The sequence below is a fragment of the Scatophagus argus genome, chromosome 6 (genome assembly GCF_020382885.2).
Source record: "Scatophagus argus isolate fScaArg1 chromosome 6, fScaArg1.pri, whole genome shotgun sequence".
Taxonomy (NCBI): Eukaryota; Metazoa; Chordata; class Actinopteri; family Scatophagidae; genus Scatophagus; species Scatophagus argus.
Genome location: NC_058498.1, coordinates 5,686,272 through 5,701,231, shown reverse-complemented (window position 1 = coordinate 5,701,231; position 14,960 = coordinate 5,686,272). Strand labels below are relative to the sequence as shown.

The window sequence follows — 14,960 nt, the reverse complement described above, 5'->3', positions numbered from 1 at the left end:
CTTTTTGGGTAACGCTTTTACTACTGGCTTTACTCACTCCTAACATTTTGTTCACAGGACTGTACACAGTTTCACTCAATCCTGACTTACTGACAGGATGAAAGAGTCTCAGAGAAAGTTAGCAAACGTGCTTGGTTGCAAATGAAATAGTCAGTTTTGTCTTATTTTTCCTCTTTGTTGTCTATGAATCGGTCCTATTTTGTCTAGCAGTTTATTCAAAGAAATGGTTAAAGAAAAGTGGATTATACAACACTGTTAATAAGCAACAATAGCCCCTGCATTTTGGAGTCCTCAGCTCCATTGTGTTTCCCCTTTTTCTTTCTGTGCTTCAGCTGCCATGTAATCCTGGATCCTTTTGGGGTTTTTTTTCATCCTGTCCTAGATGCTCTTACCTCCACTACCCTCTTACTCTCTTTATTTTACACTTTCTTCCCTCTGATGCTCCTTCTTCCCCACCCATTTCTCTTTTTGCAGCACTGGAATAGCTCCACACATAAAGATCGTCCAATCAGCATCACTGTCATCACCACATCTATTGCAGTGAACCCGGCGGGCCTCGTTCCTCATGCCTGTCCAATATCCTGCTTCTGCTCTTTGTGCAGCCCCTCTGCCGGCAGCACTTCAGCTGTATTTAGTGTGCTTCCTAGTGTGGTGGGACAGATAATGGAAAAAGAGGAGAAAAGCACATAAAGAAATACAGGTGGTGAGAGAGAGGAAGAGGCTGAAGAAATGAAAGGGTTCAAGAATGACTCGGTTTTTTATAGGCATAGGCTGCTGTTTCTCTACAATGCCAATAAACAAACCTCTCCCCTTTGGTTGCACTTCATCTTCTAGATTAATTTGACACCCTCGCTTTTTAAAACAGGCAACCATGGAGAGTGTCAGGAAAGATAAGAGAGTGAGTGTGACACCAGAAAAGGGCTGTGAGCCAAACTTGAACCCTTGATTTCACAAGCACATGGTAGAAGCTCAGCAAGCTGAGTCACCAGCTCTGCCTCCTTTGACATGACCTTCTTCTTTTCTGCAGATTTTCCCCATCGTTCCTGAAAATATCTTCTCTCCTCCTGACAATAAAAACACTGAGTAGGAGCAAAAAAGTCTCAGTCCACATTAATTTTGTTTGCACGTAACTGGATCAAGACCAAAAACCAGTTCCCACAAAAGAAAGAAAGTTTATTTACCCAAAGAAATTATTTCCATTGTTATCAGCAATTATGCAAATCCCCAAAGCCATTACTAACATGTGGCCCCAATTTTTGAAAATTCAAGCATTTTGTTTGAATTATAAAGACTTGTGTACATGCTATCTTGAGAAAACATTGCACTCACACAAAGGGCACCCTTAGGGCAGATAAAGATGGCTCTGCTTTGTGTGAGCAGTGCTCAGTGGTCCAGAGTAGGAGTAATGCACACTGCGAGATAAGTACATATTGTATGAAATTATGCTTTTGCTCTGTGATCTTTGAGCGCCTTTACTCTTTGATAAGAGCTCACATCTGATTTCTGTGCGGTTATCGTAAGATTTTGTTGTTGTACCTAATTTTGTCACATATAATACATTACTCTTCCAGAATGAAGACCAACTGAGTAGATTGAACCCTTTTAGCAGTAACACACCTCTGAGCCCACAACACATCATTTCCACCCTCATTTTCATTTGACTTTCTCATCGCAATGTCTGTAAGAAAGAAGAATTTCCCCTCGGGGATAAATAAAGGAATTCTGATTCTGATGATGCTGATTTTCATTTATGTAAGAGGAGATTCCTGGGAATTGTTCAGACAAGGTTGCGACCCCATGTAGCTTCCCGTCAGACTCAACAAACAGCCTGTGCTGGGAGAGCCCAGCCGGCCTTCAGGTCAACCCTACTCTTTTCCTCTTGTACAGTGTGGCACAGACTGAGCTCAGATGTGTCTGGAAATAGTTGAACAAAAGTAAAGGAAACCCAGCAGGCAACATGAAACAACTCGACCCTCCCATTTGGGCTTAACACAGCACCTTTGTCTTTATTTCCCTTTTTTTTATGATTTGAAAAGAATTTTCTTTGATGTTATTGTATCCATTATTACTATTGGTCAGGGAGTACCATACGTGTTATTTTAAGTGTTTTATACTGTTAAAACTACTGTTTAAATTGCAACATGTCAGGCGCATCTGGCTCTAAGATGCTCCCAGGGAATGGGAGTTGTTATTTTAACCGGTTAAATTCATGTTACGTCCAAAATAGATTAATCAATTGACTAAATACAACCCTTTTGTGCCTTGTGCCTTACTTTTCGTCTCTGTTATGTGCCGTTCATAGCAAAAGGGAGTTAGACATGCCCGAAATGCACTGTGGACTTGCGTGACCATGAGCTATAGATCATATAAATAGGGTCCATAGTCAGCTTTGTTGTTTTTTGTCTGAGTTATACTGTCATCATGTGGTGACGTCTCCAGCAGGGCTGTTTTGATCTTCACTATAAGGGCGCAGTTTCACATTGTTGCCTGTATATCACTGCATTTGTTTACGTGCAAAGCTTACAGTTCTCACCATATAGACTGCAGGGTGAGACGCACTTGGCCGTCTGCTCTGGTCATTGTTTAGGCTCCAGTGGCTTCAGGGCTGATTCATGGTCAGGAATAAACACAGGAAGATATGACAACAAAGAGAGAAATACGAGATGCTCTGTGCTTCGGCAAAGACAGTAAAATAACAGACCCGTGATTACTATCTTGGTACTTTGTTCCACTGCCTTCTTGCTTTCTAGCTGTGGTTTCTTGGCTGTAGTGATTATTAGTGATATTAGTAGCCAGCCTGTAGTCTGTTTTGTTGCTCGCCCCCACAGGTCAGCAGAGGTTAGCCCTACAGGAAGAGGCTGTCTGTGGGAGAGAGCAGACCAAAGCCACAATCAGGTTATTGCTAAGCCATGCGTCACCCACTCTTAATGATAAAACTCTGTCTGTGCTTCTTGTCCTCTGTCTTTCTTTAAATCTTTTTCTTCTGCATTCTTTTTGTTTCTACAGTTTGTCTCCATCTGTCAAACCAGATCACCAGCTCAGAAAAATTTAAATTGTGGATTGAGCAACACTGGCTGATAAATAAAAACAGGTCATATTTAAGAAGGAAGAAAGACAATAAAATCCTAAGGCTGAAGTTCAACTCCTGCCATCAGCCACTGGTAATGTGCTTCCTCCAAAAATCAATGAAAGCTGAGTTTCGGATGCAAGGTTCATACCTGAAGGAAAACATGCAAACTCAGAAACTGCCCAGATTAAATTTCTGACGGCCGATGCACATTTTCATCTCCATCAAGTGCACTGAACCAACAAGGAATAAAATCGACTGAGTTGTTTTATGGTTTATTGACTCAAATGAAAAAAGTCATAAAATGAATGGAAATCCACATAATCTATCATATTCACTTAAAGGCAGGCCTTCAGTGCTTCTAGACTCACAAACTCCTTTCCCAAAAGCAAATTATTTTGAGTGCCTGGCTGTAGTTTGCTACTGTATTGCAGTTTCTTGGAGCTCAGCTCTTGTTTATGTTTTGAACACAGTGGGGAAGCACCAAAGCTGTTGTTATGCACACTATTAGCTATAGCACAGATGCATTTCCCTCCTGCTCCTCTTTCAAAACAATTCGCTCTGTGGCAGTTAGAATGACACACTGTCATGTTTAGCAGAATTTGTGGGTTATTGTGACTCTGAAGGGAGTCTGAAATGACAGGACAAACAGAGAAATATGACATTATGAAACACAAAGGAAAGCATCTGGGTAAGTCAGACTGCGTAAGAATAAACAAGAGAAGCATACAGAGGAGGAATGCAGCCAAAACCAGAATTATGTCTCTCTGTCTTTATTGTGTCCACTGTCTCTTTCACTGTTGTCCTTCCAAGCTGCTTTTCTTGTGAGCCGATAAGGAGGCCTTAGCTCCTCGCAGTCATTAGGCCTCTCTGTCAGCCTGCACATTTACACAGTTACTGCCCCTACTGTACATGTAGGGTCAAGAAAGAGATGGAGAATCAGAAACAGACATTAGAACTTTATCACTAAGGTCACGTGTTTCTCATGCACACACACACACACACACACACACACACACAGCTCACCGCATAACAGGTCATTTCCACTTGAGCACACAATTTTCTATATTGATTTCTGGGAGATACAAGGCCCCTGTTGTGGCCTGCCTGGGTTACGTGGTTTATTAGTTCGTGGTTGTTGACACCTGTTGACAATTTATGACTCAGGTGGACTTTATGTGTTGTGCTAATTAACATGCTCAAGATGTGAACATGGTGGGTTGGAGGGCTGCCTTTCTCACATGAAACAAATAACCCCAGCCAGGAACCAGGAACCTTTCAATTACACAGCCAGCATCCCAAAGCACTGGGCCACAAGGACATCCCACACAAATATCAGAGGTGGGAGCACCACGAATGTGACACGAAACAGAAAAGCTTAACTCAGTCAGCTGCCATTTCTAACGCAAATGCACCAAAACTCTGATACTTGGTAATTTAAGGGGCCTCATAGAGAGGCAACATTTCTCCTAATTCAGAAAAGTATTACTTGTATTTGATTTATTTAATCTGAACTGTGACAAAAGGCGATATGGCAGATGTTCAGCCAATGGCTACAAGTGACAGTTAGAAGATAATCATGGATAAGTTAAGCTAAAACATGATTTAAAAGTAGATCAATTCAGTGAGCACAATCAGTAATGTAAGTTATTCAACAGTATCCATCCATCTATACCGCTTATCCATCAGGGTCGTGGCGGGGCTGGATCCTATCCCGGCTGACATCAGGCGAGAGACGGGAACGGGAGTAGCCAGTTAACCTAATGTGCATGTTTTTGGGGACTGTGGCAGGAGTACCCAGAGAAAACCCACACGGGCACAGGAAGAACATGTGAACTCTGTACACAAGGACCCAGACTGGGATTTGAACCTACAACCCTCTTGCTGTGAGACCACAGTGCTGACCACTGCCTAAGCACCACCCACCACAACCGTGTCAAACTACAAATTTATTATGTATATTTCTTATCTAAAAACATCACATAGTCTCGCTTTAAAGCTCAAGTCATCTCTCCTCTGAAGGGCATGTTTGTCATGCAACATCGTTAGCGAACCTCCAGTAACGTGTTTGCCACAGACGCACACGTATCGACCGAGCAGGCCCTACAGCTTACCACTTACAGCCTCTTTGCAATCCTTTGTATCCTCTTTAGTGACAATGCCGTGGGATGTTACCGCTTCCTCCATCCCCACTATGGGACACACAGAGTAACCCACACTCACCTAGACATGAAACATGACCCGAGACAGGATGTTTATTCAGAGGAGTATGTGCAGGCAGCACCTCGTCAAGGTGTATACTTGTCTCTTTGTCTGCGTATGCATCTCCCTTGAAGGAATGAGAAAACAGAGCAATGAGGAAAAAATGCACCACATTCTTTTTGTCAGGGGTGATGGCCAATGATATCGCCTGTCAGTGCTGCGGGATTAGTGTAGGCTATATATGGTCTTCAGCTGGAATTTTGTACTTCCAAGAGGAGATAGTTGATACTGTGTGTGTATGCGAACACTGATTTATGGCTTCCATTATACATACACACAACAGATCCATTTCAAACATTTCAAAAATGATACCAGTATAAATTGAAATCAGCTTGACAGATGTAGCAAGCCAACATATTTGCTAAATATTGTAAATCTTAAAAAGCATCTCTGTTAAAAATGTATATAGTGCTTTTGCTTGATAAACGAGGAACACTCTAAAACCATGAAAAACTGGCAAGCCTAACCATACATGTATTTCCAAACAAAAATGAACTGAAACGCTACGTATCCCCAAGCAAAACATGGTGTCAGTTATGAATAAATACATTTTACTGGAAGTGGATGAAGAAGTTTCCAAAAAGATATGTCTCTGAATTTGGATCATCATGCTGTACATTGCTAAAACACACACACACACACACATGATTTATCAGTTCACAGCTTTTTCAGCTCACCTTTTATATTTTAAAACATGACTTTCAACTTTGTCTGAAAACATGACTACAGTTGCAGCTCTCATTGCTTTATAATGATTTTGAAGAGAATATTAGTGTCGTGTTGGTTCAGAATAAATATGCAAATCAGAATAAGTTCCATGTCTGGATGTGCTCCTTAAAGGGATCCATCCATCAGGCTAAAAGGTATCCAAGTGAAAATTTGACATTTATGAGTTAATTACATTTTATACCTTTTTTGCTTTTGTGTATTTATTTTACTCTGAGAGGAAGGAAAACTTTTTTTCCCCCCAGAAGGCTTCAAGCTGTTAGATCTGATGTTATTTGAGAACTGTGAGTTTTGCCAATAAAAGCAGTTTTTATATTTTCGCACTTGCACCCACTCAGACACATACACACATAATATACTCACACACATAATTGCGTGTTGTAAGACTTGGCAGAAGTCACAAGCTACCAGTGTTCCAAAACTGTAAAATTATGTTAGCGGACACAACAGGCATTTAAAATGATTATCAGGAGTGTATTCCTTTCAGTACAATGAAAAATGAGATATTCCCAGAACTGAGATCATTTGCAAAATATCTGACAATGTAACCTGATTTGAGGTGATTTGAAGAATTAATCAGACTTATAGTGAGTGATGACTACAGTGCCTGCTGTGCTCATCATTTATTATAATCACATGCTACATATTAGTAATAACTTTATTTTGCGTCATTTTGAGTGTTTCTTTATAACTCCCACGGTTGGACAAACACTCTGCCTATGAGCTGTTATGCTGAAGTTTATGTTTATGAGCTGTGAAGTGCAGCAGTTAAAACATTTTTAGGCTTTCACACTTGAGCGCACAGCCAGACACATTCAGACACATACATTTGCAGAATCCTGGGGTGCCAGACGTTTGCATAATGATGCATGTTGTTATTTTAACATTTTAACTGTGTGTTTTTGCCCACGCTGGTGCGAGGAGACTGCTGATACACAACAATACACTTTGTAACATACTGTGTATGTACCACGCAGGAATGTTGGCCTGCTAGAATTAAAGTTCTATTTCAGACGTGGAGCTCTTTGGAGCCAGGGTTCAGTCCACCAAGGTCTCAGCCTTCAGCAGCCATCTGACTGTCCTCAAGCCGTACTCTTACACCTTTTCTTGTGAGGCCACGTGGGGAGGAAAAGGACTGTCCTCCCCAAGAAAAACAGATTCAGTTGTTTCAGCAAATACTCCAAAATAACACGTTAACTTTAAAGTGAAAAGCCCTCCAGCAGCTGTAGTAATTATGATGGAAGTGATCAGGTGGCGTTATTACTGAGCAACATGGTCCATGTACAGTGGAGCTGGAAGGATCAACAAAAAATTGGACTGTGACACCGTAGATGGCTGTACATTTTTCGTTTGAATAATTTCATTATTCTTTACACAATTACAGCGCAACACTTACGCATGCCTTCAGAAAAGATTGTCTGGAAATGTGAGTTGTTATTCCCATATTTAAACTATTGTTCTCATATTAAAAGACAATCTAGTTTTTAAGCCTCACTCAACCTTTTTGCCTCTTGGGACCGTTCCCTTGGGTGAATCATGTGGTCACGGGAATCCCTTCACCATGACCGAGAGGGTCAGTCTAATACCCTGCATTATTATTTGATTTCATCCTCCCTGTTATCCTCACTTGTCAACTTCCCAACCATTGCTGTTGTTTCAGTGCAGACCATTTTGGCATTGCATTCATTTCTTTCAGCATAAGAGCAAGCGAGACGGACAGACTATGTCTAACTTCGACACACAGGGAAAAGACGAGAGAGGGGTGAGACTCTACAAGTCCTAGGGGTCTGAGGTGGGATCTGATTCCTCCTGACAGGAGACGGTTCATGTGATCGGCAAGAGGGAAGCTTAACCCTCTAGGCCGCATTGCACCCTCTTTCAGTCCGCTGCTTTAGATGAAAGGATGTGAGCTGATTCCATGCAGTGTGCTGGACCTGTAGGGAGAGAGGAGGATTTAGTGTCGAAGATGTGAACATTGTCTCAGTTTATGTTCTCTGTGCAAGTAAAAGAAAATCATGTCTTATGTTATCAGTTGTAAAATACAAAACATGAGCAAGCAAGCATACTGGAATGTCCTTTGTTCTAAAATTATGACCAAATATACTTGTCGAACCGAGGGAATTAATAAGAAGTTGGGTTAAGAAAGAAGGATCTCATATTAATAGCCACTTAAAAGAGTCGGCTCTTTGACTGGGGTCCTTCTCCTTAGCCTGATCCTGTCTGATGAGCAAGCTAACGTTAGGTGGTCGCACAGGCAAAGTGAGCCAACTCCAGCTTGCAAATTGGTTCAGCAGTTCAGCAACTGTCCAATCCTACTTTAATTTAAAAGAGTCAATGGACCAACCAGGTTCATTCAACATGCACTAGCTTATCTTTTCTATTTCTGTTCTAGTAGCTGTTCATAATCACAAATGACCCTCTTAAACCCGAGCTCATCAGCATTACAGTTTGTCTCTCCCACTCACTCAAAGACTTCATCACGTGTTTTGCTTCCCTTAGACATTTTTAGCAATTACAAAAGAAAAACTCCATCATCAGCGTTAACAGTGATTTATGATACAGTCAAAGCACAAATTAGCAGTTAGACTATCAGCAGTGTGGGTGTCAACTTTTCTCCCTCCCTTCTTGAATAAACCCCAGGAAACATCTGTGCAGACTGATTTGATTCAGAGGCTTGGCATTGCTGCACCTATGCCACATATTCATATAAATATTTCATGTGCTCGATATGTCCGTGCACTCACGTTGCACATCAAGCCAGAGTGTAGAGGCTGTGTTTTACAGATGTAGTGTGCTTTCAGTTGGGCTGCTTTAAGGTAGATGTTTGCTTTTAAAATGTGTTCTACGCGATGTTCAAGAGGGGAATTAGCATTGGTGGTCTGAGGGATCGTGCAGGAGCGAGATAAGAGATAAGAACCATTAGCCTGGGCAGTTAGCCTATTTAAAGGACGTTAATTATTTACCTCATTTACACTACAGAGCCATCTTGGCTAGCCAGGGTTTACTCATTAGACTGCTTTCTGTTACTGAGATGGGCAGAGCTAACTGGGGGGGTATGGATGGGGGGCTTACTCGTTAGATTTCAGAGACAGTACATCAGCAAGGCGAGTCTGATGTTTCTTTTATTTTTGATCCCATGTGGAGCTCAACCTGGTCAAAGCAGGAATCATGTGGCCCTGTGGCAGCGCGGCAGGGGTTGACTTAAAGTCCTCCAGTAATAATTAGGCTGGTGCATAGTGGGAGTTCACTGTAGGGCAGGCCTTGTGCCGCAGGCCGAACACACACACACACACACCTCAGAAACACACATGCGTGCACAAAGCGGTGTATGCTTGAATGAACAAGGAAACGTACACAAAAAGTTTGCATACACACAAACACACACAGGACTGCTCTGCTTCGTATCTCCCTTGTGGTTGTTTGCACTTTAAGAAATCTTTAGTCACAAACACACTCACATTTACACACACTTAAAGTTGCTGCACTATCAACACATGGAGAGGCTTGATGTTTTTGTGTGTATATACTCCATAGTGTTATTTTTTCTGGGCTACTTGGATGCAGTGGGCAGGCTGGTTAATCTGTCGTACTGAGAGACCAGCCAGCTCCCCTTCTCCTCTCTTCTCTTGTCTTCCCTCCACCCCTCAGCACCATCTCTGCCAACGCCTCCACCCCTCTCCCACCCCTCTCCCACCCTTCCTCCCTCATTTTTTTTCTTTCTTTCATTGCTGAGGTTAAAACAGACAGGGTCACTAGCACTCACAGAAACAGAAAGGACAGGAGGTGAAAGGAGCTGCATGGCAGGTGAGAAGCAAACCACCCAATAAGAATCCTCCCATTTTTGTCTTGTTTACTTGTGTCCTCTGCTCATTTTATTTCTTTGACTGTTTTCTCTCTCACAAGCCAGTTGCTTTCTTAATTTGCTGCTGTCATCTGCCATAATTCCATTTTGTTTATCTCACATTGCTCATTTTCTCTTCTGTAATCTGCTACACCTCACCTCTCATTTTTTTCTCACCCATTCTTTCCGAGTCTATTTCTGCAGGGTGGTACACGGGTCACATGTTTCTGCTGGGGATGTGTGAGAAAGCGTGTGAAAAGGAGGAATAAAGATTGTGTATGTGTTTGTAGAAATATGTGTGTACATGTGTGTGAGAGTGGTGGTGGTGGTGGGGGTGGGGGGGCAGTGGGATGTTTTTCTGTTCGCAGAATGTTAGCGCTCCTCACACAGTTTTGGCAGCTGACACAATGCGGGAGGAGTAAGTGGGCAGGCCAACAAGCAGGCAACACACATGCATGCATTCATCCATATTCATCCATTCACACACACAACACACACACATGCAACACAGTGAAATGAGCACTGAACTACTAGCAAACAGCCAACTCCTTTTTCCTAGGCGATATGAATTTGTGTGACATATGTGTGATCCGTGTTCTATATGGTATGTGTGTGTGTGTGTGTGGCTGTGTGTGTAAGCAGATGCTGAGCTGGAAGGCTGTCATCATGCTAAGATCAGTAGAGTGTGAATTTATAGGTGCTGATTTCTTCCCAGAGTCATCCCTGCCTGCTCTGCAGCCTGCTGCACCGCCGTCGCCTTCCTGGCTTCACACTCAGTTGGTGTCAGGCTGGCTTTTTATAACCAGGAGGTGTGTGAATGCGTGGGGAGGAATAAATTGTGTTTGCATGTTTATGTGTACTTGCATGCACAACAGCGTCTTATTTCATGTTTGCCTGACCTTGTTCGAATTTCCTGATTGCATGCGAGCGTCTGTCTCCTCTGTTTTGGCTGTGTCAGTAGAAAGCAGTAATTAATGAGCAAGGGGACCCAAATTTATTTATAACCCATGTTTCTGTGAGAGCTTGTTAACACATCAGCTAAAACTTGCTTTGAATATTTTATACATGTTTGGTGTTTGTGCGTGTGTGCGAGTTGTTTTTACCTGTCAGAGTGAGTGGAAGGGGATGTAATGTGACATGGCAGTGCTGTAAGTGATCTACTCCTCTATGGCAATGTACAGCATACCTTCTCCTTCCTCTGCCCTGTGTCACATCTCTCCTTCCTTTTGCTTTTTCCTTCATTCCTGCAATCCCTGTCTGCGTGTCTGCCTCTGCCCCTTCCTGTTTTTTTTTCCCCACCACTTTCCATAAACCACATTCTCCTCTGTCTGCCAATCCTCCTGCCACCTCCCACTCTGCCTCCCACCCTGTCTCTGTTCATTTTATCTCTTGTCACCATCCTTTTCGATCCCCTTTAACATCTGCTAATGTTGACGTTGGAATAGTCAGATGCTAATTAGCGATGGCGAGTGTAAGTTGCCATAATGCTAACGTAGCTCCCGATAGATGGGGTTGGCTGTGTGCTCCTATGAATAATAGATGGTGTGTCACCTCCTTTATCATTAATGAAAGCAGGCAGTTGCTCCTCTCCCTGGGCTCAGACTACTCTATCCCTTCCCTACAATTGGAAGAGACCTTGGTCAGTAATGAAATTCCTCCTTATGTGCATGACACAATCTGATTTTAAAGTCTGTTAGGAGTTTAAAACACCTGTAGTCTGAGCCCGGCTTAAGACGTGAGGAGAACCATCTGAAAAAGGAAGGTGGATTCTCTTTTTGGAGGGATAAAGACATCAAGCGATAGACTGATAAGAAAACAGTTGCAAGGAGGGCACGGCTGAAGGGTTATCTGTTCTTTGACAGATGAGACACAAGAAGGACAGGGTTGGTAATGCTAAGGTCAAGTCCACACTAATGCAGATTTTTTGACTTCCATTCACTCTGTTTTCTACCATTTTTGGCAAATTTAAAATCCCACAGTGTGGACGGAGAGATTACTTCCAGCTTGCATCCTGTGGTCACTCATTCTGTATCAGAAAATAGCTCATCATACTGTTCAAGTCTGAATTACCATCTAGGTTAGCAAGCGCTACTTGCGAACCGTAGTTAAATCAGTGTTTTATACTCTTGCACAGTAAGAGAAGGATGCATACTCTGAATGGGAGCACTTTCAGTGTGTATTCAGCTACAGCATATTGAAATACAGAATAAATGATCACAGAAAGAGGTGACAGCAGTGAGACTGAGCTGAATGTCTGTTCACCCAGCAGATTCATTTAACCAAAAAGGGAGAAAATGAGATTTAAACTGAAACCCACAACAGAAACCTTTAGCATTTGTTGCAGAATGGCAAACCAAACTTGCAGCTCTGTCTGGTTGTTGACCTGACATGCTATGCCTTTTCATGCATTGCAAGATTCCAGAGGAGTCTCACTTTTTAAGCTCTTTTTAAGCTGCAGCTCTGTACTGTGGTGTGAATCTGAGTGATGTTCAATGTCCAGCACAGTCTTGCTGAAAGGTTGAGCATCACGGTGTAAAGTGACTGTGCTGGTGACATGTGAAGGCCTGTTGTAAACATGACTCAACATTTCAGTGTTTGCATAGAGACAGACGTCTGCAGTCTGCACATACAGTCCACGTGCTTGTGCTTGGGGTGAGTGTGAAAAGTCTGACATAATTCATGTCATGCATACCTGTAGTTTTTCTCCTTCTTCCTTCACAACTTTGTGGGCTCTTGTTCGAAGCCAAATTTGACAACTTTTGGTAAATAACAACCAGCAAGGGGTCCTGCACTCGCTTCTCTAACACTTTCTAGATTACTAGTGTTACACTCACGCTCTCACTGAACAGTCAGTCAGTGGAAATCAGGGGATCAGGTGCATGCAGAAGACGTCCTCCAGCTTTACATTTCTTTCAATGTACAGATCACATGTTGCAAAGCAACACAGTGATGTTTAAACATTCCAAGTTGAACAGAAAAATACTTTGAAGGTCATCCTCCACATGCATTCTGCACATTCTTAGTTGTCTTCCTGAATGTTAGTGGAATCCTGGGGCTCTGTAGTGTTTGATTTCCTCCCAACTAATTTCCTTATGTGGAAGCGAAGAAAACTTGCAACTGAATAATAGAAAGATAGGCTTAAAAGCCATCAGTTTGCGCCTTTTGGTTTCTTTGTTTTACTGTATAAGCATTTATTTCTGTTGTTTGCCCTGAGCTTAGAGAGAAAATAATTTCAATTTAGCAGTCAGAGACAGAACATATTGTTTAATGTAAGCTAAACTAAGGCAGCAATACCAGATTTTCTCCACACAGGGACACTTTCCTTGTCTCTTTAGGACTCTACAAATCGCTGATAACCAGCAGACAATTGGAGCTAACAAGCTTTTTAGCTTCTTTTTTCCCTCATGTTTTTATACTTTAAAAGACCACATTTTCTCACTAGTAACAATGAAATTCATGTTCCATTCACAGGCGGCTCCTCTATTAAAATGTCCATCACAATTCATAATCTTAATTTGCAGTTCCTTACAGAAGGAAAGCACTTTGAACTGATCTATAATAAAACAGTAGCCTACACACCACAACTCTGCAGGATGATTTTGCTATTGTTTGATGAAGCTCATAGACAGAAGTTTTGTCTGTCATTTTCTCTCTGGGGTTTAGAGCCAGATGTTGTGTGTCACAAAGGGAACAATCTGGCCCCTTCTGTATATGGACAGTCTCATACTGGACTAGTTTAGATCATACTGCATCAGGACTGAAAACCAGAGGTCTGGATGGACTGAAGTGAAGAAGATTAAAGGCAAGTTGGCCCAGAAGATGTACGCCAGTCGTCAGTATTGTTTTTAATGTACTATACATAGCTAATAATCTCTGACTGGAATAGGGTGGGCCAGACTGTTCTGAAATAGCTCCTGTAGAGCAGAGGGATTGATCTGTTCCTGTGGAGCACACACACAGACTAAGCACTGAGATTTCAGATAAATGTCTTCTAGTTTTGTGTTCACGATGTGGATGTGAACATCGTCCTTCATTTACTCTGGTTCAGCAATCAAAAACGTTCCTGTTCCCAGTGGTCTCGTCAGTGAATTTCCTCAATTTTCTCAGCTCGTTGCTCTGGAGCATCTCCATCCTGTAGTGTGTCATTATGTAAAATTGTCATCCACACCTGCAACTCACTAGACTGAACTAATTGCACCATCAGCTGTGTCCTGCACTCACACTTGAATCAAAGGGAATGTCTTTGTAATGGGACGCAGATGAGTACAAAATGTAGCTTTTGTAATGTGACATATTAAATTTATTTTGAGAGAGACTTTTGCTGAATGATGGCTCATGTTAAATGCAAAAACAGTGTTACAGTCACAAGTAGAAAGGAGTCTGTAAGGACATTAGCCAACAGTAGCTACCATAAGCTACTGCTTATGCTCATGTGTCTGCAGCTGCAAAAACTCATTTATTTGTCAGAGCAATACTGTGTGGTTTCACTTTAAAGACCTGAAGTCCAGACCCGACTGCTCTTTGAATTGTGTGACTTTGAGCAGGTGTTCACAGGCGGCACAAGTCCTTGTTATCCATCCATCCACACCAGAATTGTACATACCGATTGTTTGTTATTATTATTTTTTTCTTTTCTCCCGTTCAAATGCAGTCACAGTCATAGCAAGTGACCAGAGTAACACAAAGGCAGAATCAATAAACAAGCAAACAAGCAAATAAAAAGAATAACCCAGTACCAAAGTACCTAAAAGTCATCCACTCTGTGGTAGCTGTGTAAAGGCAGACAGAACAGTCAAAGAGCTCCTGATTGGCTTTCAACAGTAACTCTTCAGCTTTGAACAAACCTGCTTAGTGAAAGCTTTTAAATCCTGACAACCAAGTGTAGGAGTAATGCAGCAGCTAAAAGGTAGAAAAAGCTATAATCACTACAAGATTTTTTCTGAATTCTGTTAACTTTAAACTTAAAAATGTCTTTAAAGGGCTCTAAATGTTCATAGTGTACCTTTGAGGTTGCAGAGTACGGTAATCTTTGACTGTGGTGCCCTGTGAGATACCACCTTTTAC

General features: G+C 42.0%; 1 protein-coding gene across 5 annotated transcripts in view; it reads left to right on the top strand.

Moving 5' to 3' along the window:
- Nucleotides 1–14,960, top strand: part of kank4 (KN motif and ankyrin repeat domains 4) — a 70,712-nt gene that overhangs the window by 29,357 nt on the left and 26,395 nt on the right. The window contains exon 1 of one of the 5 annotated variants that reach the window (XM_046391158.1): nucleotides 9,789–9,859. The exons of the other annotated variants lie outside the window; for them this stretch is intronic. The gene's annotated coding sequence lies outside the window, so the exon portion shown is untranslated. Of the gene's footprint in view, nucleotides 1–9,788; nucleotides 9,860–14,960 lie in introns of those variants that run through there. 5 annotated transcript variants of the gene reach the window in all.